This window comes from Lepeophtheirus salmonis, chromosome 6 (assembly GCF_016086655.4).
Source record: "Lepeophtheirus salmonis chromosome 6, UVic_Lsal_1.4, whole genome shotgun sequence".
NCBI classification, from domain to species: Eukaryota; Metazoa; Arthropoda; class Copepoda; order Siphonostomatoida; family Caligidae; genus Lepeophtheirus; species Lepeophtheirus salmonis.
Window position 1 is genome coordinate 57,743,838 of NC_052136.2, and position 24,486 is coordinate 57,768,323.

The 24,486-nt window shown below is 30.6% G+C and overlaps 1 protein-coding gene and 1 long non-coding RNA gene across 2 annotated transcripts in view; one reads left to right on the forward strand and one right to left on the reverse strand.

The window, feature by feature from the left end:
* LOC121120764 (uncharacterized) overlaps positions 1-24,486 on the reverse strand; it is a 143,024-nt gene that overhangs the window by 72,986 nt on the left and 45,552 nt on the right. The gene's annotated exons all lie outside the window — the stretch shown is intronic.
* Positions 16,992-18,685, forward strand: LOC121120765 (uncharacterized). The gene is made up of 2 exons (XR_005865193.2): positions 16,992-17,294; positions 17,694-18,685. It is a non-coding gene; the product is annotated as an uncharacterized lncRNA (long non-coding RNA).

The following is a 24,486-nucleotide window of genomic DNA, read 5'->3' on the forward strand; positions in this document are numbered from 1 at the left end:
GTTACAAAATATTATGATAAATTCAATTTGAAAGAGCTTATTTAAATGAACTTTTTAAATCGTTATAAACATTACTCAAATATCAAGGCATCTCATACATTTGAAGATTAGGCTGTAATCATTTTAGGAAAATATTAGGATTTTCTCCTCTTCTGGATATTTATTCAAAATTGCTTGTATGTTGAGGCACCATATATATAATATGCACGAAACATCAAACGAAAAGGAAATAAACCAAATTTGTGGCTAGTACATATTCATTCGAAAGAGCTCTGCATTAAAGAACACAATCTGTACCCTCGTGGATAACGTAAAGGGTTTCGGTAAAAAAAAAAATATATTCATGATAATATATGAATATATAACTATTTTTGAAAGCTGACAAATGAACAATACTATGGATTAGACTAAAAAATGACTATATCCTTCTAAAAATATTAGTAATGAAGAATGTGTTCAAGGAGATCCGCACGGCTGTCATAACGGTTTATTTAGATTAGCTTCGAATAGCTATAGGAAGAAAGTGTTTGACACACAAGTCTCACTCCTTATTTGTCAAAAACATTGGAAAGAATTGCTCCCATGTCAATCCTCACTTTTATTAGTATGTACAACAAAGACTTAACTTTATAAATCTCCAACAATTTCTTCAGTATTACTCTCCATCTTCATGATCACACACACAAGTTATTACTTTATATTTTAATGTTTTCTCTTTAAGAATTAAAGAATAATGATAACAACTGACTAAAATTAAAAAAAAAAAAACTTTCTTCAGATTTGCAAATCATATTTTATACAACTATAGAAATGTTTGTACATACATACACATATTTAGACCAATAAAAATGATTTTATATATTAGAGATAAAAGAGAAATCCTAACTACATAATATGAGTCCACAGTGACTCAATTATGGAGTAATGTATTTTAAACATTAAACAATCAAATGAGAATACATACATGTATGTCCCTTTAATCGCTTTTTATTCATATATAATACATTTATGGATATTTAACGTAATGGCTTTGGTCACATTGATAGTCAATACATTCTCCAGCATTAAAACCACATTATTATTAGCAAAATACATGAGGAAGGATAGACATAATATCTTTTAAGAGATCAAAGAAAAATTTCCCAATAATAAAAGAATGACTCTCTTCATCATCAAATATTTATAAAATATGGCTTTAGATCAATTGGCTATTTTTTTTTTTTTGCTGAATTTATTAGTTCGTACATTTGGCCGAAAAAGGATATTTTATATTTCGATATACGCCATGTTTAAAAAAAAAGGTAATACTTATATTAATAGCTTTGAATAAAAAAACTGATTAATTGACGACAGTGTTAACAAGGTTGAGTGATGTATAACGCAGAACTGGTCATATTTGTTTACTTATCACTTTGAACAAAATATTCTGGACAACATGGACATGAGTCACCAAATTTTGGTAAACATGTCATCGCGTGGAATGACAGTAATTGAGATCTTTAAGGCTGTGGGGATGAGTCGAAAATCAATCTATGTAATCAAAAAATAATTTGAAGAGAGTGGGATAGTCCAAAGGAAGAAAGGATCTGGAAGGAAGAGGTTAGTTTGGACAGAGGCGAATGTTTTAGCTGTCTATGCTGTGATTAAGATAAATCCAATCAGCACCTTTCGTGGCATGGCAAAGGTTACCTTTTTTTTTGAATCACGATATACGATGCATATTTTCATTAAATTTAAAATGATATTAGGAAAGATAGGTATTGTTCATATGCTATATATGTATTAATTATAATCTTAAATGATCATTATATAAAACACAATACAGTAGTATATAATTATTTGAATGTATTTCAAATCTTTAATGTTATAGTACTTTAAGCAAGTTAAATAATAAACAAACACGACAGTAACTTGAATGGAAGAAATTATTATGCCCGTAAGTCAATCCATGAGTATTTTCTATATGAATAATTAGATAATTAATTAATAACAAATAAGTATTTAGTACTTCTTCTATTCGATTTGTTGTCGTATGGTTTATTATTTAAATATACTAAAAGTACTACAAGAGTAAAGATTCGAACTACGTTCGAACCATATACTAGTATGTTGTGTTTATAGAATGATGATAATTGAATACAATTAATCTTTCTAAATTGAATTAAAATGTACAGTCGTATATATTAATATATTTAGTAACATTTTTCGGCCAAATGTACAAAATGGTTCTTCGGCAAAATATTTTTTGCCAATAGTACGCTCACAAAAAATATGTGTATATATATTCTAATGAGCATTTTTTCCCGTACATGTTGATGTCATTGAGTTATATGTATACCAACTTTATAGATTTGGAACTTCCTAATCATACTTTTTTTTTCATTAATACTTTCCTATCTTTGTAATTTAAAACTGGAAGAATTAGCATCTTTTTGAGAGCAATAATTGAATATGAAAGCTTTTTTAAACTTCAAAGGTTTTTAGTAAATAATCATATATACAAATATTTATGTTGGTATATCTACATCTTCAGGTGGAGATGGTATTATTTTCTAATCTTATGATTCTAGGAAAAGCTCTGTATTTCTAAACATGGAAGAAAAATTATTAGTTTTTAAATTGAACAAAAGTTGACTTCACTTTGATGAATTTATATAAGATAAATTCATAGATGAAATGTTTCAAACCAATAAATTCAATAAAAATTAGAAATTTCTCATATTTATCTACTTGATTGACATTATAGTCCAGCAGCTGTAAAAACATTTGGAAATAAATAAAAATTGTATTAAAATTATCTCACTATCTCCACTCCAGCATTTGTCCTTCTAAAAAGGTATTTAAATATATGCTTACGGCTGGATTAATGTGGTTGTAAATCTACTGGTAAGCACACAGGTTCTACTAAGAGTATGTATCTAAGAAATCCCTCAATGCCTGTAAATGTAATAGCCATATTGAGGATAAAACTACATATACAATTTTCATTAATGATGGGCCTTTGAGTTGACCCTTACCCTCTTTAGACTTCAACTCGTGTATTTCTAACTCTCAAGAAAGATTGACATCAAATCTATGCATCCGTCCAAGAAGATCTGGATGTTCCAAACGCTTAGATTTTGGCCTGGTAGAGGTCTTTTGAGATGAGGAACGAGCTTACTAAGAACTCTCACATTACCTCAAAATCTGCACCAATGAATCAATGTATGTTACCTTTTTTATAATTTTATATAGCCTCTACTAAGAATGTGTCAACAGGATTCTAACTCCGCCCTTCGTTCCCTTTATTGTATCTCGCAACCTTTCCTTTTAAAAAGAACAACAAAAAAAAAAGTCACAAAATAGTTAGTAATTAGCAAATTCTTCATAACTATGGAACTATTATTACATAATTGTTGGGAATTTTTCAATGCTTCAGAAAAACGTATTCTAATTCAACCAATCATCCTAATCAGAACACTGATTAGGGAAAGGAAGCAGACACATCGACTCTTGACAGCGATATACATTGTAAATTTTTGCGTTAGTAAGGTATGTAATTATTTCAATATGAATATTTTTGGAAATATTTGTTTGTATAATATGCCATAATATTATAATGTAAAAGTTTACAGTGTTCAATAAAAAATTACCCATGTAAATAAAAAATAAAGCCCCCTGATTCAAAAATTTAACCATTTAGATATTATCTTTCGTATATAACTACATTTGAACAAATATGGTTACCAATTACAAGGCAAGTATGTGTTAACAGAAATGTATAGCCTATATTTAGTCATGTTTTTTTGTGGAACCAAATACATACATTTGTTTAACTCAAATTAATTAATTTCGTCTACATTATGCACTCTTAATTATTTTTGAGAACATTGTACTCCTTGTAGACTACGTAAACTTATTGAGGAAAATTTTGACTGGTGTTTTTTAATATAATTGAGAAGATTTATAAAATATTCAATCGATCAAATACTTGTTTTGTCTGATTTACATATAAATATGTATGTACTACTGGCCAAACCAATTATAATTTCTTGCAGAGAAAAAAAACAACAACGATTAATCCTGACAATTAAAAAAAAAATAGATATATGAATCCTCTCTTTAGAAGTCTGATAAATGCCTCATTTTTGTTTTCACAATGACAAAAGTTATAGTTTGTCGTTAAGTGAAGACATATAACTTCCTAATAAAAACAAGCACATTAATAATAATAATGTTTCCAAAGTTATTTAAGATATGCTGGTAAAATAAACATTTTTGTTAATATATTAAGCTATCAAGACTCATTGATAGTACATAAAATATTACTCTCTGTATGCTTCAAAATATACATTTAGATTTTTAAAGGTTTTTTTATATGTTCATCAAAGTAAAAGCAATCAGAAACACACCATTTCAATCCAAAGGCAAAATATTGTTGAAAAGTACAATGAACTAATCATTAAATATTTTGTAACAGTTGTAACGAATTACAACAAGCATTTCAGTAATAAATAAAAATTAGCAAAGTAGCTCTGTGGATAACGCTCTCGGATTAAATTATTCTTTTGCACTCAATGTGTGTATGTTCGATTCACGGTTGGTCCTAGAGAATGAAATATACAAAAAAATAATATTTTGAAACAATGCTAAAAACAGCCCCCCCCCACAAAAAAATATAATCCTCCGAACGCCCCTGATCAGTGGACTTCAAGATAACCAATAGATTATATTAACAAATACATACAAGGGGGGGGGGAGATATACAAATTAAGGACGTCCAATCGGAGGGGGGTATCTGGTTTTGGACAAAAAAAAAAAGACAACCGGAGTTGAGGGGGTCAAAAAATTGATAATGATCTCCAAACTTTGTCCAATAATTATCAAACTATTTATACTCATTCTAAATATGTAGCCTGTCAACACTAAAGCAACCATGAATGACTTTCTTTAAAATTTAGTTCCGACTAAATATGTATTATTTAATTAACTATTTCCTGTTTATGTTTATAAAATATTTTTATTAATCCTTTGATAAGATGACGAATTGTATTTAAAGGTTGTACAAATTACCTGTCATAACTAAAACAAAAAAATATGATAGATTCAATTTGAAAGGCTTTATTTAGATAAACTTTTTATATCATTGTAAATATTATTGGATTTTTCAACGCATCCCATAAATTTATAGATTAGGCTGTAGTCATTTAAGGAAAATATTAGGATTTTCTCCTTTTTATTGATATTTATTCAAAATTGCTTATATGTTGACGAACTATATATATAATATGCACGAAACATCAAACAAAAAGGAAATGAACCAAATATGTGTCTAGTACATATTCATTCGAAAGAGCTCTGCATTAAAGAACACAATCTTTATCCCCGGGGACAACGTAAAGAGTTTCGGTTAAAAAATTATAATATATGAATATAAAACTATTTTTGAGAGCTGACGAATGAACAATAATATGGATTAGACTAAAAAAAACAACCTCAAAAATGACTTTACCCTTTTAAAAATATTATAAAAAAAGCAATGATGAACCTAAATTGCTTAGAACGTGTACTATACACACAATATAATAATCTCTTCCTGCATTATCTTTCTAATTTTGTGATAATCGTTACGATTTTTTATAGATGATATAACACGTATTACATTCATAAAATAAAACATTAGTAAGATGAAGGCTTTACAAGTACATACGAATCTTCAGACTTTAAAAAAAATATGAATTAGTTCCAAAATCTTCTTATAACAAAAACATAATAATCTCTTTAATTCTTCTGAGATAAGAAGACATTAACTATTGATTCGGTTATAAATTGGTCAAATAGTCGGGACAAGGGTACCCTGATAAAATTTGCTACATATAAGGACGAAATATTACGTATCAGTAATGATGATAGGTGTTTAATGTAACAAAAAGCTACCCAACTGGTATAATAAAGGATGTCAAATAACAGATGTTAACTACTTGGTTGTCCCATAGATCTATAAAATCGCTAAACTTTCTCGAAAGTTTAATTGGGTAAAATCATTCTCTCTATGCTGAAAATATTATTCAAGAGTGAATGACTATAAAACATGATTATTTGATTGAAAGAACTTTGGCCTCCAAAGAGATCCGACCTCAACCTATTGAAATACTTTATATAGTAGCAAATTTAGTAAAGAGTCTGCTAAATACGCCATATTAATGTTGGATATCCTGAAGTTATCTGTCAAAAAAGAATGGAAAAAATTGACAATGAATATATTTCTAAGTTTTGTATTACTTTCCATCCTTCCTTGGAAGTCATTATTGAGGCCAAGGTAGATCATATTAATGATAAAGGATGTTTTACACATGTCAAATAAACCTTTATAAACACAAACATGTGTTTAACTTCATCCAGCTGAATTAGGGGTTAAGAAATTATCTGATAGTGAAGTGTTAAAAGATTTGTGCCTTTTCCAGAGAAGTTTTGATAAACACAATATACTTATAAATAATAATTAATTAATTAAATCTGCTTTTGACTTAGAAACAAAAAATCAAGGAACAAAACTTCTAAACTCATTGACTGAAAGAATGATCATCAATCAAATATTTCCTTTCAATACATACACACTAGGAGCAACTCAAATGAAGAGTGAAACAATCAAGCTAAATGAAGACTTTTTTGGCAGATAGGCTTTATCATCATATTATTTTTAGCAAAAATACTTAGATACACCACGACTCTGTTTTTCAAACTACATAGTATACTCGTACATGCATATACTAAAAAACCCATATTTATTTTGGCAAGATGTATTCGATATGAGTGTGAATGTCTATTGTTTGACTCCATTATTACTATTCCGATTTTTTGTTCCTCCCACTTAGACATAACTTAACTTATTAGTGTCAACACTTTTTAATACTTGCTCTAATTCACAATTTTTCTCTTGTTTTAAAGTACAATTTTGCATGAATAGAGAACTGTGAAAAGTAACATCCTTATTTAACCATAGTTTTTTAAAATTTAATGTCCAATCATAAAAGAAAACAATAATAGGAAGAAAATATTTTAAAACCAATAATATTTGCAGATTATTTATGGACCTGTTATCATGGCTCATTGCATTTGGCATATCGTACACTTGCTTCTGTTTTGACAGATGTATAGGGTACGCACGTTATCTATACCGTTAATTTGGCGCGCACTCTGGGGCAAACACAGCCACTTTGACAGGTGATTTTTTACTCTATAGATAGCTTGTTCAAGCTGCACCATTTCATAAAAAATAAAATCAATTCAAATTCATTGACCCAAATATTTCGAAAAGAGAGGCCTCATTAGAATCTGAGACGGGAGCGACAACAGAACAATTGCTGGAACTCTGGTAATAGTGAAACGTTCGATCGCAAGATCAGGAGGGAATTTGAGGCCTCTAAATGTGATTTTGTTGCAACGTCTGTCCGGAAGGCAAGGCCTCAGGTTCAATAATGATGCCTACTTGGACAGGGTAGGGACCAATGTGAAGGCCTGGATAGACATAGTTGCCAATGGAATGCCTGACATATGGCAGAAGGATTCGAAAAAAAGTTTCAAATGGCTCATGGGCAATTTTGAGGACTTCATCTTGGCAGACTTTTGGCTTGCAAACTTGTCCGATCTTAATCCGATTGATTTTTTTTTGTGTGGAGCACAATCAAATGACCAACCAACCGAACCCTGTTCAACACCAAATACTATCTTATGATTCGGATCAATAAAAAAAATCATTTTGCAGCATAGATAGCTTGAGCACCCTTCTTATGTTCCTCGGATATTTTTACAAATCTCTTCAGTTGAACAATTTGGCATTCTTACATTAAATATGAATTTAAAAAAAAAAGGAAGGTAATTTCCTAATTGATTAGACACACAACGGTATCTGTGAGCCCTTTAACAATGACGTGTCACATATATGGCATAATCTTAAATTGCATATAATTTTTGCATTGTTTATTAGAATGGTTTTTTAAATTTCTGAGCACTCTATATATTCTAGTGAGCCTATATTTCTATTTTCTTTACTACTTTTCCTATGTTAAGTATTGTTTCAATCATTTTAATTTTTTTTTTTTGATTATATCGTACCAAATTTATCGTAACATATTTTAAATAATATTTCAAATTTATTCTAGAAATAGGTATAAAATTGAGAGTAATATAATATCACAGCTGTCTATTATCAGCCAGAAAGGACGAGTTTGATATCTAGACATGGACATTTAAATGTCCAAGGGTCACAAATGGTACACGCCTGAAAATCCAGGATGCAAATACTTGGTAAAAATTTTTTACAAATGCATATTGCTTTTAACTATACAAAGAATATCATCCTGAGTTAACTTTGAGTTTGAGTCAAATTTGAAGTACGAAGTCCTAGTACTAGCAAATATATTTTTTTATGTGAATAAATTCAAGGTAAAACTTGCTTATCATCTTGTACAACCCAATAATGAATGGTGAAAATGAAAAAAAAAAGATTGTTATTTTAAACATATATATACACAAATATCATTTTTATTAAGAGGACACGTGATAGTAACGATAGGAAACGTCAAATGTATATTAAGTTTTTGTTGTCTCAAATATATGTAATTTCATTTCATCTTGAACTATAAGAATAATTAATAATGCTTTCCTTTTGAAAAAGACACACAAAAAAAAGCAGTCTTCAAATAAATATATGAAAATCTCTTAATGAGAGAAGCCTCCCTCTTATTCTATAAACATCAAAGATTCTCAACATTTAGTTGTCTGAATTACACATTTTGTATGTTTTCATAGTTATATAGACAGGGTAGGGTACATCCACAAAGAATGTTTGATTTTTAAACACCAATTTCACAAAAAAAAATAATAAAAAAATCGCAAACGTAAGTATAAAAATAATCAAAAAACATCCGGGACCGATTCGATGAGGGAGATAAGGATATAAGGAAAGTCTTGGGTCGGGAAAAAAGGTTTGGGATCTTTCATAAGATTTTGATAAGATAAGGGATACTGCCCAATTATTTCCCGTCAATTGTTTAGAATTGAACTCAGACCCGTAGATTAGGGTCCTCTAGGATGTCGCCTTATCCATGATCAAAGAAACTTATCCAGATGTAGGGTATATTTAGCAGCAAAACAGAGCCCCATCTCACATTTTCGATTATTTTTCAACAGTTTCAAGTGATTATGGCCCAATGAGGTTTACTGCTTTAATACCATCGATTATTTTTGGGATTTAATGGAAAGATACACTTTTAAAGCCCGTTATCCAATTAGACGCCTTCAAATCTTTCTTTGTGAATAAATAAATATCCTAGCTTTCTTCGGCTGGAGAAATGCGTCCATTTTTGAATTAAACACTATAACTATATGTTTTTTTTTAAAAGGGGAAAATTTCAAAATAGTTATTAGATTGGACTATGTTAGTTTTCTAAGAGTTTCTAAAATACTTATACTACAAATTCATTTAATGTTTAATAAAAAAAAATGTTATATCAATATATTGAGCTTTTTAGTTGTTATTGGTTGATCCTTGGAGGGTTTTGTGTTTATCTTATTAATGTCTCTATTCCCTTTCATGTCAATTCCAATTTATATATATATATTGTTTGTTGTCTATTTTTTGTTTCCTTTAATAAAGGAGTTTCAAATCCAGAGAGTGAAACATTAAGCTACAAAATATACGAAATTGGTTAGAAATGTTATTTTTATGATATTATATAAGGATTGAGGAAAAAGGGCTGTACAGTAAACTTAAAAGATATTTTATGTAATTTGATTGCAATACTAAATTTCCAGCTTAATATAATAAATTTTGGAAGTTGAAGGGTTCGCAAAGGCACAGACAGAAAAGAAAGTTTACTACTCAGGAATGGAATAATAATGACCATTAGCAATTACAAAAAAAAAAAAAAAATTAAATATGCCTGCTAAAAAATTAAAAGGATTTGCATAATATTTATCTATATGTTAAATGCACATATATGTGGGTGTGTCCAGGAATCCGGGTTATACCAAGGAATGGATTTTGCTAAAAAAATCATGAATGTTTTGAAGGCTCAAGATATGGTTTTGGTAACTATTTTTCTAGCCTTCGAGGCCATGGTTAGCCTAAAATAGCATTTTCTAAAAAACGAATTTTTTGTTTAACAAAAAACTACTTCATATGAACAAAAAATAAATACTGTAAAGTTCTTAGAATTATTGTCGCTGCGATTTGTTATGAATTTGAAAAAAAAGAATGATTATAAGGTTTAGCGATAAAAAAAGAAGATTTTTTGACAATAATATGAAAGTTGAGCGAACGACAGTTCAACTTGAATAATTTTTCTTCTCTAAATCTTATAATCTCGTTGATTGATTGAGGCCTTATGATCATTTAGTAATAAAACAGGACAACACTTTTTATTTAGTAACAATTTCGCAAACATGGCACGTTGATTTTGACTTATTGCAAATTTCAAAAAAAATGTAGATAAAATACCATTTTTTTCAACAAACGCCCCGATAAATTTTCTTTAAACTTTCAAAATTGTCAAATATTGATATTAAGAAATGTTAAACAGCTTTCAAATATTGTTTGGGAACAATTTTGACAAAAAAATCATTTATCTATGTATATAACGAATCAAATAACTCTACATAAAAAATTGTTCCTTCTTGATATTGGATATCTTAAAGAAGCTAATCAAGGGACCAATATCTAAGAAAAAAAACTTTTTTAGAAAAATATTTCTTACTCTCTGACCTTCATTTATTATAATTGTTATTATTATTGTGGAGATATGAGAACCCACACACTATTTTTATTAGCATCCTATCTTATAAAAAGCAAAAAGTTATTATGTGCTAGTTTTTGTATCATACTCAAAAAAAGTATTTTAGGAGTCCTAAACAACTTACATACATAGATATGTACTTGTAGTTCTGAGACATTAATACTTCGATATTAATAACTAAAGTTATGTCAAGCAGAATATGGAGCACGAATATTTGCAAAAAGAATTGATTAATATAACATTTACATACATACGACATCAGGTTCAGTGATCAAATAAAAGCTATGATAATACTTCTATTATAGTTCTTTTTTAACCATCTTTTATTAAGGAATATTATATATTTGTTACTTTGAGCATATATATCTACTGAGTAAGTTATTACAGGGTGCATAAGCTATCTATAACGCCACTTTTGGGCAAAACTTTGGCACTTAAGCATATGATTTTTTTTTGTTAGATAGCTTGTGTAAACCTCTAACAGTTTAAAAAAAAATGGAATCAATTGACGAATGTGTTGTCCCAAATATTTGGAAAAGGAACGGTGTCTTCCTTGGAATCCACACCATTATCGACAACATAACAATTGTTCGAACTCAGGGACTCAATAAAAGGTTTTTTTAATTGGTTAGGAGGGTATTTGAAGCATCTTAAGGTGACTATATCCGGAGACTATAATTTGTGACCAGAATCCAACAAATTCTAAATGAGTTACCAGGGAAGTGATCAGGGCAATTGCTCGAGAAGTTGGCCGGTCAGAGTCGCTAGGCAGGCTCTGCATTCACACAAGCCTTCTTTATTACTCATTAAATATAAGGAAGGCATACATCTTGAAAAAAAGGCAAAGGAAATGTGCTTAAGGACTCCCAAAAGCTCATCAACCATCTCAAGAACCCATACATCCATACATGCTCTAGTTTTTTTCGGACGAGAAAATCTTTTGACAGGATCAGAAGATCAATAATCAGAAAAACAGATAATTGGTCTATTGCCCCAAGGATGTGCCCATCATCATTGAGACGAAGTACCCGGCCCACATCATAATGTTTGGGGTTGTTAGCTGTAAGTTCAAGAGTGATGCCTACAGCCTTGTGCTAGAGACCAAGGTGTAGCTCTGGATTGAAATGGGTACCAATGGGAGGCCTTACATGTGGCAATAAGACTCGGCTCCCTACAACACCTCGAAAAAACTTCTTAAATGGATCAAGTAAAGAGTGTGCCCCTGTGCAAAATCCTCATCAAGAAGCTTGATCAGAAAAACTCTTGGCTTTTCCACATTCCCGAATATTCCCTAATTCACTTTTGTATTTTTGGGTACCTCCCTCAAGGGGAGAGTTTGATACACAACAAAGAACAAACTGAAGGCTGCCATCATCAGCAAACATAGAACCAAACGTTGTAGATAATTGCTGTGCTAAGTTCTGCACCAGGCTAGAACTGGTCATTAAGGTAAACATCAGCTATATGGATTGAGAATGTAAAAAAAAAGTGTTCTTGCTCGTATTTACAAAATACATTTTCCAAATTTGGTGATATGTTTTGAAGCATAACATTTTTTGTAATTTTTAAAAAGTGTTGTATCTTAGACAGAGGAGCTTATTTTAACCTTAGAATCATTTAATAACTTTACATAATTTTATAGACATATTTTTGCTACTAAATGTAATAATTAATCAAAATGATAATTTAGGATTCTTTACATAATCTTATTAAAACTTTATTTTTTCTCTCAAGTCAACGAATCGCTTCAAGATAAAATATATACATATTTACAAAATGATAATTAAAGCACTGTGCTTGTATATGTACATATATGCATACTTTTTTCCCTCCTCTTTTGATTATTTCCGTTCTACTTACATTTTAGGATAAGAAATTCATGTATCCATTTATGAATTCATGTAAATATACAAGACTTTGATCATATTTATGCTCAGAAGTAAATTCAAATCGCGTAATAATTTAATTTTTTGTCGGTTGTTAAAAGAAATTATACATAAGGGGTGATCATCTCATGATAATAGCTTTTGTGTAATGTCAATTTAATATACCTAGCAACAACCTCACTGCACTTTTCTACAATTCTACAAGGCAAACAGGTGCTGAGTTATCTAGTGATTAGTCAACTCTTCCCATTTTGTAGAAATTGTCCTCATTTAAACCATTAACGCATAGCGTCCATTTTTCTAGACAATATAAATATTATAATTACTTAATAAATAATTAACATTATTTCATTTTTTTGGAAATTAATGAATACTAAAACTATTTTCAATCATTAATTAACAGTATTTTACATCCATTTTCCCCCTACTTTACGCTTTAATAAGCAATACATTTAAATATTGTATCGTGACGTCATCTAGGTGGGTTCACGGAAAAATTCTCTGGAGAAAATAGCCCGTGGAAGATTTTTCTAGGGAAAATTACACGTATTTTGTTCAAACTTCATCATGAATAATAAAACATTATAAATTTGCTAAATATTAATTATGACAATTATTTAAATATATTTGTTTGTTCCATCCCCTAAGAGAGTACATTTAAGTGTAATTAATATTACTGCAATATATGCTGAGGGGTGTTTTTAAGGATCCAGGGTTACCCCCAAGTACCTCCGGCCAACAGAGGGATTGGAACTATTTCTTAATATTAAAGGAGTTCCTCGGATGTATTGGCGGTGGGGTTTAGCAATCCCACACTACCCCCGGGCCAATCAGAGGGCGGAGGGTATTCAACCATATTTTAAGAGGCCCCAAGATATTTATCCCCCCCCCCTTCCTTACCAATCCTCTCGATTCATTTCTTAGAATATTGGATTGAATTCGAAAAATTGCAAGGAAATTGTATTGCAATAATATTTCTCAAACTTGAAGGCCGAGGATGGACGAGGTCGAGGATGAACAAACAAGTGTGTTTAGATAATTGACATAAATAATATTAATTGAATTTATAATGCATTATTATTATTTATTCTGAAGTTTGAACAAAATACGGTCAATTTTCCTCCATGGCAATCTTCCATGGGCAATTTTGCCAAGAGCAGTTTTTCTTGTACCATCTTGGTGGTATAGAGAACAAGTTTTAAAGCAACATAATTAATTAAACTCGTTGAAAATAATGACAATATGGATAAAAATGTTTTGATAAATCAAAAAAAAAAAAAAAAAAAAGTTCTCGAATGATTTATGTTCTATATTGGATTTAATAACTTTTTCAGGCCAATAAACGTTTAGAATGCTAAGAAGGGGCAAAAGAAGTAAAACAAAAATGAAATGATATAATGTGGTGTGGAATTAAAGTAGATGTGGATTATTTTTTTAAAAGTTTCTTAAACCCGCAAAGTGAAGACGTTCTTTTCACCTCTTCGGGGAGGCTGTTCCATATCCATGTAATTCGATAAAAAAAGCTAAGTTAGAGGTAATTAGTATTTGCCAATGGCTAAACTAAGTAACAATAGGAAGGCAACCTAGTGTTGTACACCTTACTACATACTTTGGGGTTGATATTAAAATGATTCAGTCTATTAATAACTTTAAACATCATAACCACATCCTCAAGTTTGCTCCTCTTTTCAAGTGATAACAGACCGACTAGATGTAAACTAACCTCAAAGGATATATCGCCGCATACCATCTTAATAAAGCGTTTCTGTACATTTTCAAGAGCTCTGATTTCCTTTCTATACATTGGATTCCACAACTGAGAAGCGTAATTTAAAATATACATAACATATGCTTCATAAAGCTTCTTCATCAGCTTCATATTTCTAGTTTTTAAACTCCTTTTAATAAACTCAAGCGCTCTTTTTGCTTTACTAACAATATTGTAAATGTGATGCTGGATTTCATATTAGAAGATGTCAACACTCCAAGATCCTTAAAGACACCCACATTTTTCATCTCTCCAAGATCAATAGGACCGCCCCGAAAAATCATATAAGAGTTTTTCTCAAGATTTACAGAAACTATCCGTCGGTCGCTCCACCTCAGAAATTCTCTGAGGTCGTGTTTGGCCTCCTCTTCTGAATGGCAAACACGCTTTGTGTCGTCAGCATACATTAAATACGTAAAAAGATTTCCAAGGCTATGATCATCGGTCATTCGAGTACCGTCATCCAATTCAAATTTGTTAAAAGCCTTATTAAGTGGCCCCGATTTGCGTTTCATATAAGAGAAAACAGGCTTGAGGTTATTTTTATCAAAGTTAGCTAACAATTTATCTTCAAATTTACTTCTACTTGAAGACACCTGAAGTTTAACATCATTTTGGAGACCTTTATACTTTTTTAAGTTTTGAGGACATGGGAATTATTTGTATTGACACCAGGCTTTTTTTTTCTTCTTTGCTAATAAGATGGTGCTTCGATTAGTCCATGGAGAGCCCTTATTATTATGAGATTTTTTGTTGTGAACTTACTTATTAATAAGGGAGTGAAGTATATCACGAAATGTAGACCACATTTACCATGGTACCATGTTTGTGGATATATTAGGGGGGAGCTGAATGAAACCCAGTCAATGGATAACAAGCTTTTTTGGATTACTATGTAACTAGCGTTTTTAAAATCTAGAGTGTAGGTGGGTGACTCGTGTTGCTTTTTCAACTTGACGATGTAATCAGTATCAATAAAAATGGGGTAGTGATCTGAGAGGGACACCTCCTTCATGACCTCAGTCTTAATATTACATGATGAATTAGAGAGGACAAGATGTAATATGTTTCCTTTGATGTATGTAGATACATTGATGTATTGGTGAAGAAAGGAGTCAAGGAAAGCCTGGATAAGTAGATTTGCTGAGTAGGAATAAGGTTTCAGAGTATTTCAGTCAACTGCAGGAATATTGAAGTCCTGCATTTTATGGTTGAGTTATTCATTTCCTTCATGAAAGAAGAGAGCGCAAGGTCAATTTTGTTATTAGAGTCGGGAGATCTGTATACTTGAATCGTACACAGTTAAAAAAATTCACTAGAGTGTTCCTGAATATAGGTCTTGTATCATTACAGGAGTAAATAGAGACCCCAACCCCTCTGGATTTTTTCGATGAGTTGTGATCCGCTCGAGAACTTAGAAAATAGTTCTTTAGAATGATTTCGGAGTTTATATGATCATTTAGCCAAGTTTCGGTGATACAGATAAATGAAGCCTGGTGGTTGTAAATAATCATTTGAAGTGTATGGATTTTGTGGAATAAGCTCCTGATGTTTATGTAAAATATCTTTAGTTCTTCCTTTTGATGATTCTTAGCTCTGGTCGGCGTTTCTTTGGTATTTTTTAAGGCATGCATTGACATTCACATTTTCTATTTTTTTGCTTATAATAAGTTCTTTGGTCAGTTCATCAACTGACCCCACTGTAATTGGGATGGGCCATTCTGTTTACTCCTTAAACGAAAAGCGTATTTGATATTACGTTTTTCAATTCTGAACTTTTCTACAATTATCTCTTTCGACTCCATTTCAGACAAAAGACCATAAATGATCAGTTTTCTTCTATTGTCCTCTCTTTCCCGTAGTTCATAATCAGTCCATTGTTTGAGACTATCTAGCTCCTTTTCTACATTATCAACTCTCTTGTTGGTTGATTGTATTTCATGAGTGAGTCCTTCTAATTTGTTTTTCAGATACTCAAACTTCTTATCGATAGATGTTAAGTTTTCCATTAGGTCATACATAGACTGAAGAGAATCAGAGGTCTCTGGAGAGAAAAATTGCTTTTAAAAAAAGTCATTTTTGTAGCACAAATAGACCCTGAACATATATTTTCCCTGACTTTTGCCTAGTTGACAAGAAGTATTAATGCCTCATTATGTAGCAAAATAATATTCAATTATGTCCATTGTTATATATACAAATAAATATGACAATATAATACAAAAATGAACCTCATAAATCATGGCTCACTTAAAGAGGAGAGGCAAACAGGTTATTTACACTTGTAATAATAACAGTGTAAATATGTTTATGAATTATTCTGACACTCGTACCTACTGAGAAGAAAGAAAGTAATCAAATCCCAATAATTACAGTACGGAAAATTGCATGCTTATAGAATAAGTTGACTGTGTGTTTTTCTTCTTCTTTATAATATGTAGTACCTAGAAATAATTATATTTACTCATACTTTCTATTTTCACTCCTTTCTTTTGCCATATGAGCAACATTGATATTTGCTATTAAGGCACGTATTTACATTATGACTAAATGTGATTTTAATCTATGTGTCCCTAGTAAATAATATAGTAATAAATGTGTAACATAATAATAAATATCATAGAATAAAGTTGAAAAAGACATGTTTTCATTTGTCAGCATCAGATGTAAGAAACTCATACTAATAATGCTGCTCTTAAGTATTTATATACACACATGGGTACATTTGTAAAGCAAATACTGAATAAAGGTAAGCATTCAGTAATAGGTGTGCCGTAATTTTCCCTTAAATTATTTTGCCTTACGACATTTTGTCTTAAAGCCATTTTCCCTCAAGGATATTTTGCCTTAAAATATAAATGTGAGGTTCGTAATTGATGTTAATATATTATATCGAATTTTTTTGGTTGAAGTTAATATTATTCAAAATTTATCATGTCTAGTACTATAAAACGCGTTAAATGGCTGTTTACTGTTTGAATAATGATGGAATTATGCTCTTTCCTCGTATAAGGCTTGTTTGTCAATATATGAGTCTTTTCTAACATGAATAATCCATTATGTTTAATGATAATAAATAACAGAGTAATGATTACGAATTCTTCTGTTCGAATTGTTCTCTTGTTTGTTTATATTTCTTTTTCATATTATAATAATTTTATTAATTATTTTGTCTCTGGTTTGAACTCATTCAAAAGTGAAATTTTGATGGTATGTATGTTAAATTTTGGGTATAATTCTATAACTATTTATTTATATTTTAAGGTGAAATAACCTTGAGGCAAAATGGATTTAAGGCGAAATAGTTTAAAGCAATATCACATGCAACGAAACCATCGTTTTTTACGAGAAAAATTTCCGGACTGTGTTATCTCTCGAAGAGGTGATCTCAATTGGCCAACGAAATCTTTGGACTCAACTTCTTTTGGGGCACATGAAAGATAAGGTCTATGCCAACAGCCCAGCGTCGATACAAGACTTTAAAAATGGAATTCGTGAAGCTATTGATCCTTAGTTGACGTAACACACATAAAAAAATTATGCTAACCGCTTTATATCTTGTTCTTACAGCAGTTTTGCGATTTTTGAGAATGTTATAACTACAAAATTTTAATTTTGTAAGACAATTCCTTTACACAACGTTTACCATGTAATACAAAGTAAGCTGTTGATTTTCTCCTCAACTTAATCCTATGAATATTCATTTTGCTATATATAAGCAATTTCTTGCTATAGTTTTAATGTATGTCTACTATTAAGTAAATAATTGTTCAATAGTTGGGATTAATGACGTAAATAGCAGTCATATTATCTTGAGATTTTTTTCATACTTGTGTGTACTTATTTTCATGGATTATACATTAAGGTCGTCATAAAATTTACTTTTATAAGTTAATATAATATTCTTTAGAGCTGTTTCTCTCTTTAGATTTGTTAAACTTTAGATTTTAATTTTTATAAGAATGTCAGATCCTTGTTTTTCTTGGGAATGTAAAAAAAGTTATCCAGCTATGGAAAAATGGAGCATTTATAGTGTGTTCAACTAAGTTCTCATCGAATTTTAAGACAGATTAAATGAATAAAGGTTATCAAAGAAGTTAGACCTAATAAGATATACCCTTTAACAACCAGTAACCTTGAATCTTTTATTCATTAAAATATATAAAAAAAGTGAGTGCCCTCTCTATACCATCATAAATTTTGTATGTACTAGTTTTATTTGTAAGCAATTTCGATGAATACATTTGGAAAAACCATATCCTCCGAAAATTAATTATAAATGCAGAAAGCAATCAATCTTTATTTCCTGTTGTTGGAAGTAGAGGACCTTAATAAATATAAAATCAAAGAAGAATGCTAATTTGGTGATAGTCGATAAAACAAAACCATACTGCAGGGAATATGCTCTCTGTATTCATGATATATTTTGTTACAGAAAAGAAGGATTATTCTCCGGGAAAGTATTAAGCAGAAAAACTTTAACTACATTCCTGATCAAAAACATATTAAAATTGAATGATACATTATAAATTGTTAGTATTCTAGATATTAAATGCGAATGTCGGGAAATCAAACCCAAACCAATGAATGGATTTTAATGAAATTTTTCATTTAAGTTTTTAAGTCTCAAGAGATGGTTCTGGTAAAAAAAAATGTTATTTAATCCCATTGCAGTCTTTCAATAGCATTCTTCTTAAAAACGATTTTTTTAACTCTCAAACGACTATTTCATATAATTCAAAAAGTAAAGAACGTAAAACTATAAAAATTATTCTCGCTTCATGTTGCACACTTTTTGTAAAGGAGATAATAAAAAAAAAAAAAAAGAGAATAAGACAAAGGATTTTTGACAATAATATGAAAGATGAACGAATAAAAGTTGAACTTGAATATTTTTTCTTCTTTAAACCTTATTCCTTTAAATATAAAAGTAATTAGAATAATTTTTTTAAATTTTACAGTCTTTATTTTTTGTATATGAAGCAGAAGGGTTCAGAGTTAATTTTAATTTCGTATTGTCCCGGGCAACGCCATGCAAACCTATTTTAGTAAATATTAAAGATGTACATAATATCATTTTCCTAATGATGTCGTTTTCCCAGTTTTTTCAGTCATATAATTATGATACTTATTTTGGGTCTTATTTAGGGAGGAGAAATGTTTGTATTCACGACCAATATTTTTACTGTTCCATTGATTATTAGTTGATTCCAATATGTTTTTCTATATTTGATAAGGCTCACAAAGCCTCCCACTCTTTTAAGGAAGAGATATAACTTGTTAAGTATGAAGATTACAAAACTTGCTGCCCAAATAAAATTATGGACATGGAAGAACTACGAACCGTTGGAATTTTTCAACGCTAAGAGTTGTAAAAACTTTGCTTTATTTTTATAACAATTATAACTTTTATTAATTATATCTATGAATATCAAACCCAAATATCTATTCAATTCATTTAAAGAAGTCAACTGGTTTGACAAAAATAATATTATAGATTCGATGTAACATTCACTTTTCTTGTTCAGCAAGAAATAGAACTTGGAGCATTGTTCATAATAGTTCATTGTACATACATAAATATTTTTTTGCTCCATAAAATTAGGGGATTTCATAAAGACTTGTTTACTTAAAATTATTTATCCTTCCTATTCTTCAGGAGATATAAAAACTTTTTTTAATGAAATAAGTTTATCCAAAAAGCTCTGAATCTTTTTTTTTTTTTTAACTTACTTATGTTTGATTTAAAAAAAAAATAAAAAAAAAAAGAAGAAAAGAAGATATTTCCTTCATTTATAAACCCATGAGAACTTGTAATTAATGTTATCATATCTATCAAAAAAAGAATTAAATCCTGAAATTTGCTCTGAAGTTGATGCATCAGGTTTTTTACTAACAGGGTTAGGAATCATGAGTGTAATAATAGTTTGAAGAGCCTCATTTTCAAGGTGGTCAAGATGAAAAAGGATGGAAAATACCTCTCCAGGATAAAAGGAAGTGGATGGGACAACTTGACAAGGGATTCTGAATTTTTTGGGGACCTGAAGAAGAAGATCAAGCAGGACCCCACAAAATTCATGAATCGCCTCTCTAACGAGTTTGAAATGGACGAGGGGACAATCAGGAGGGCTGATAAGGAGGACTTGGGGTTGTCCTCTTACACAAGAACCCCACGTCACCTGTTGACGGACACTCTGAAGGAAAGGATACTGCAGAGGCGCAAGAAAGTTCGTGCATTGATCAAGGCAAATGGATCCACAGTAAAAAATTTCTCTGGCGAGAAGATTTTCACAGTGGACCAGGTCTACAACCGTTGGAACGACCTTTGCTTGGAAGATCACCAGAGGAGGTCAAGGGGGTGTTCCGTACAAAAATATCCGGCCCAAACAATGGTCCTGGGGGTCGTGGCGTTTGACGTCAAGAATATGCCTCCCTTCTTTTTTAAGGCTAGGGAGAAAATCGGCTGGAGAATAAATGCAAGGTACTGAGGTTCACCATACTGCCATGGCTCAAGGCCACCTACCCAGAGGACAACTATGTGTGTATCCAAGATGGCGCTCCCTCACACAAATCGCCCAAATGCCAGAAGTTGTACGCCGACAACATGGGAGATTTTTGGCCCAAGGACATGTGGCCATCATCTTTGCGGGATTTGAACCCGTTGGACTCTTCTCTATGAAACATTTTGGAGAGGGAGACTAACTGGACATCTCATCTGAACGTGGACCCCTGAAGGCCGCCATTGTAAAGGAGTGGAACAACTTGTCCGATAAGTTCATCTTCAACTCCTGCAAAGATTTCCGAATTTGCAAATTTTTCTTATATTCAGTTACAATTGTTGTTTGTTTTTGTTTGTCATAATTTGTAATAAGTTTTTCTCAAAATTCCAAATTTGAACTGACTCCCACATATCAAAGTTAAGACATTTAATTAAATTGGTATTTTTCTTTATTCGAGAAAAAATGAAATATCTCTATAAAAAGAACCACTACTCCCAAAGGCCTTGGCGGGCTTGCAGCAATAGATTTAAGAAGCTTTTGAAAATTTCTTTCAGCTGAATGGATTCTGAAATGTTTAAGAAGAGAGGACTTTTGGAACTCTACAGTATCTTCTGATTATTTTAATCTCCAATATTCCAACTATGCTGTATGTTCAATAATAAGTAATTTATGTAAACTCAAACATTGGTGCTCCCTCCTTAACACAGTAAAGGATACTTTTTATAATATTGAACTAGTCATGGGTGGGTACACTGCTTTAATAGGTGCCTTGATAGAAATTCCCGCTTCTCTCCAGAAAATGCCGGTTTTTTCCTTGGATGCTCTTTTTAATTACAAGGATAATCTTTTGGCTATGATTACGCATAAAAAAAAATTCTAAAATGTAGAAGATACGACATGGGCATACTAATAATTTTTCTATGAAGCTTTCTTTAAGACAGCAGCTCGCTAAGATAAAAGTTGTATCAATAATAAAAATGTCTTGTGAATCATTAATACCACTGATTAAAAAATTTTTAAAGAGGAGAAGCATACAGTTAACTGAAACACAAGCCTATAATAGTTTTTCGAACCCATTGTTGACTCCTTCTGAAAAATGGTTTTTTTACCGTGTGATTACTGTACCCCTGGAAGTGTCAGATTTTGTAACCCACGACAAACTTTGCAACTTTTGTAGAGAAGAGCAAGAAACAAAATCTAACATTCGATATTAATGTAAAACACCGCAGCCAATATACAGGGTTCGGAAGCAAAATGTGGACTGAATGACTGACTTTAGAAAAATGTCAATAATTTTATTATTTGATAATTAATTTCGAAATTTTGTTTAACAAAACTTTGAGACACGGCCTTTGTAAACATTTTCACTCAATATGGCCGCCCTCAGCAGCAATCATGGCCTCCACAAATTTCGGATCGGTAGTCACTACCCAATTAGTTTCTGACGTCCAAACTTATAATTTATCTTTTAATTTTACTTGACACATTCTTACAATAAGACTCACCCTATTACACTCGTAGAAAATATGTGTTGACATTTCTATTTTCTGGCTACAAAATGTGCAGTTCATACTCTCATCCTCGTTCGTCAATGATGTTTTTTTCTTTAATATTCCTTTAAGTGTTGAGATGGAAACAACTTAGTATTACATTTAATTCATCTGACCCTGAAATATTCTTTGAAGTATGTATACATAAAGTATATTTCTTTATCTAGGAACAACCGGGGCGCGAACTTACTTACATTGAGCTTAAGAAAATCATTTCCTCCAACCCTGTTGTCCATTGAGCTACGTAGTTCCATTAATATTTGAACATGTATTACACACTTTATTAAATTTACTAAGTCATTACAATGATTTCGTTTACAATTTAAGCGCTCTATGATTTTTTTTGTATATGGTACTCCAATATAAATTATAAAACTTATCCACTAAGCAGGATTATATTTTTTTAAATTGAGTTATTTTAACAAGTGAAAGAAATATATTTAATTTATTGTAGTACAAATGAATTTTTGACAAAAGAATTTGACTGATAATTTTTCGATTATGACTTTGGAGCAAAAATTTACCAAAATGAATGGCCAAATCATTGTAAAAATTAAAAGTAATAAATAAAAAAATCAATTTATATTCAAAATGTTTGATAATTGAAATTTTATACTCTTGTTTTCAATATTTTATTTTAGAAAATGTGTTACAATTATTTCCTAGAATTAAGATATAATTCCATTTTTCTTTTGAATTTGATCCATAGCTCAGTTTGTTGCAGGACTACTTATTTTTTATTGGGTAAAAAGGCTTCATCCAACAGATGTGAATATGACAAGACAAGAATATATAAAATTGTATATGTATGCTTATTTTTATCAATGATTACTTCTCAGTTCGAATATTGTTAAAAAAGATGTAAGGGTAGCTATGGACGATGAATGGAGTCTACCTACCCACGTCAGTGACAGATGTATTTCTTCATCCTCTCCATTTTTTCCTTCACTTAACGGGGTATTTTTATAAATATATTGTTCATATCTGAACTCTGAGAGAAATGAGTTAAATATGGATGCCAAAAAGTTTTATTTAAAAGGGAAAAAATTTAAATTTTTTATGTGTGGATATCAAGTAAGTAAAGTTTATGTAAAAGTAGATAAATTGACAAAAGAAAAGGCTACTTCCATTTAAATATATAAATACCTGTATAATTAAATTCCGTTTAGAATAAGTTACGATTGAATTTAACATTTCCAAAATTTATCTCCATATATTATATCCTTCCTTACTTCACTTACAGTTATTTCGCGTGTGTAACATATTTTGGCTCCTTGTAAATTCTTAATTTATCGTATAATTCTTGTATACATTTTTTGGGGGGATTTTACTTCATTAGCTTTTGAGTTATTAACCAATTCTACAATTAATAATCGAGGTTTCAAAGAATTTTTTTAAACGTTCTTATTATTTATCTACCATAACGATGAAGATGGAAGTGGAGTGGGAAATTTTGTAATAACATCCAATTAACATTTTAAGTTATTAAACAATAAAAATCTGTATTAATCTAACATAATCGTATATTACTGACCTAAGATAACTTTGTCTGAATTTTTATGTACGTACGAAGGAGTTTCAAATATAGCGCCCCACTTCAGAACAAACAATTGAGGAACAACCCCAATATTTAAAGTTTCTTATAAATATATACATTAATTGCCATATATTGCAATTACGAATGGTACATTATTTATTCCTGAAATAAATTTACATTCCGCAAATTCTTCATCGGAAAAGAAAATCACTTGCCCGACATGATGTTTGATATCATTATGAAGACTCTTATTCGGAATTGCCTCTCCTTAAACCTCTTAAACTTCCGCCATTCACACAGTAATCTAACTTAAAGCTAAGGTTCAATCTCTTACTTTAAAATTGAAAAAAAAAACGAGTTAAATGCTTTTCTCATTGTTCAGAATGTAGTTAAAGATGGTCTGGATTTACCTGAACGACCCTGTAGTATGAATTTTTATTCATAATAAGTTTTTGACCATGTTTTATTTA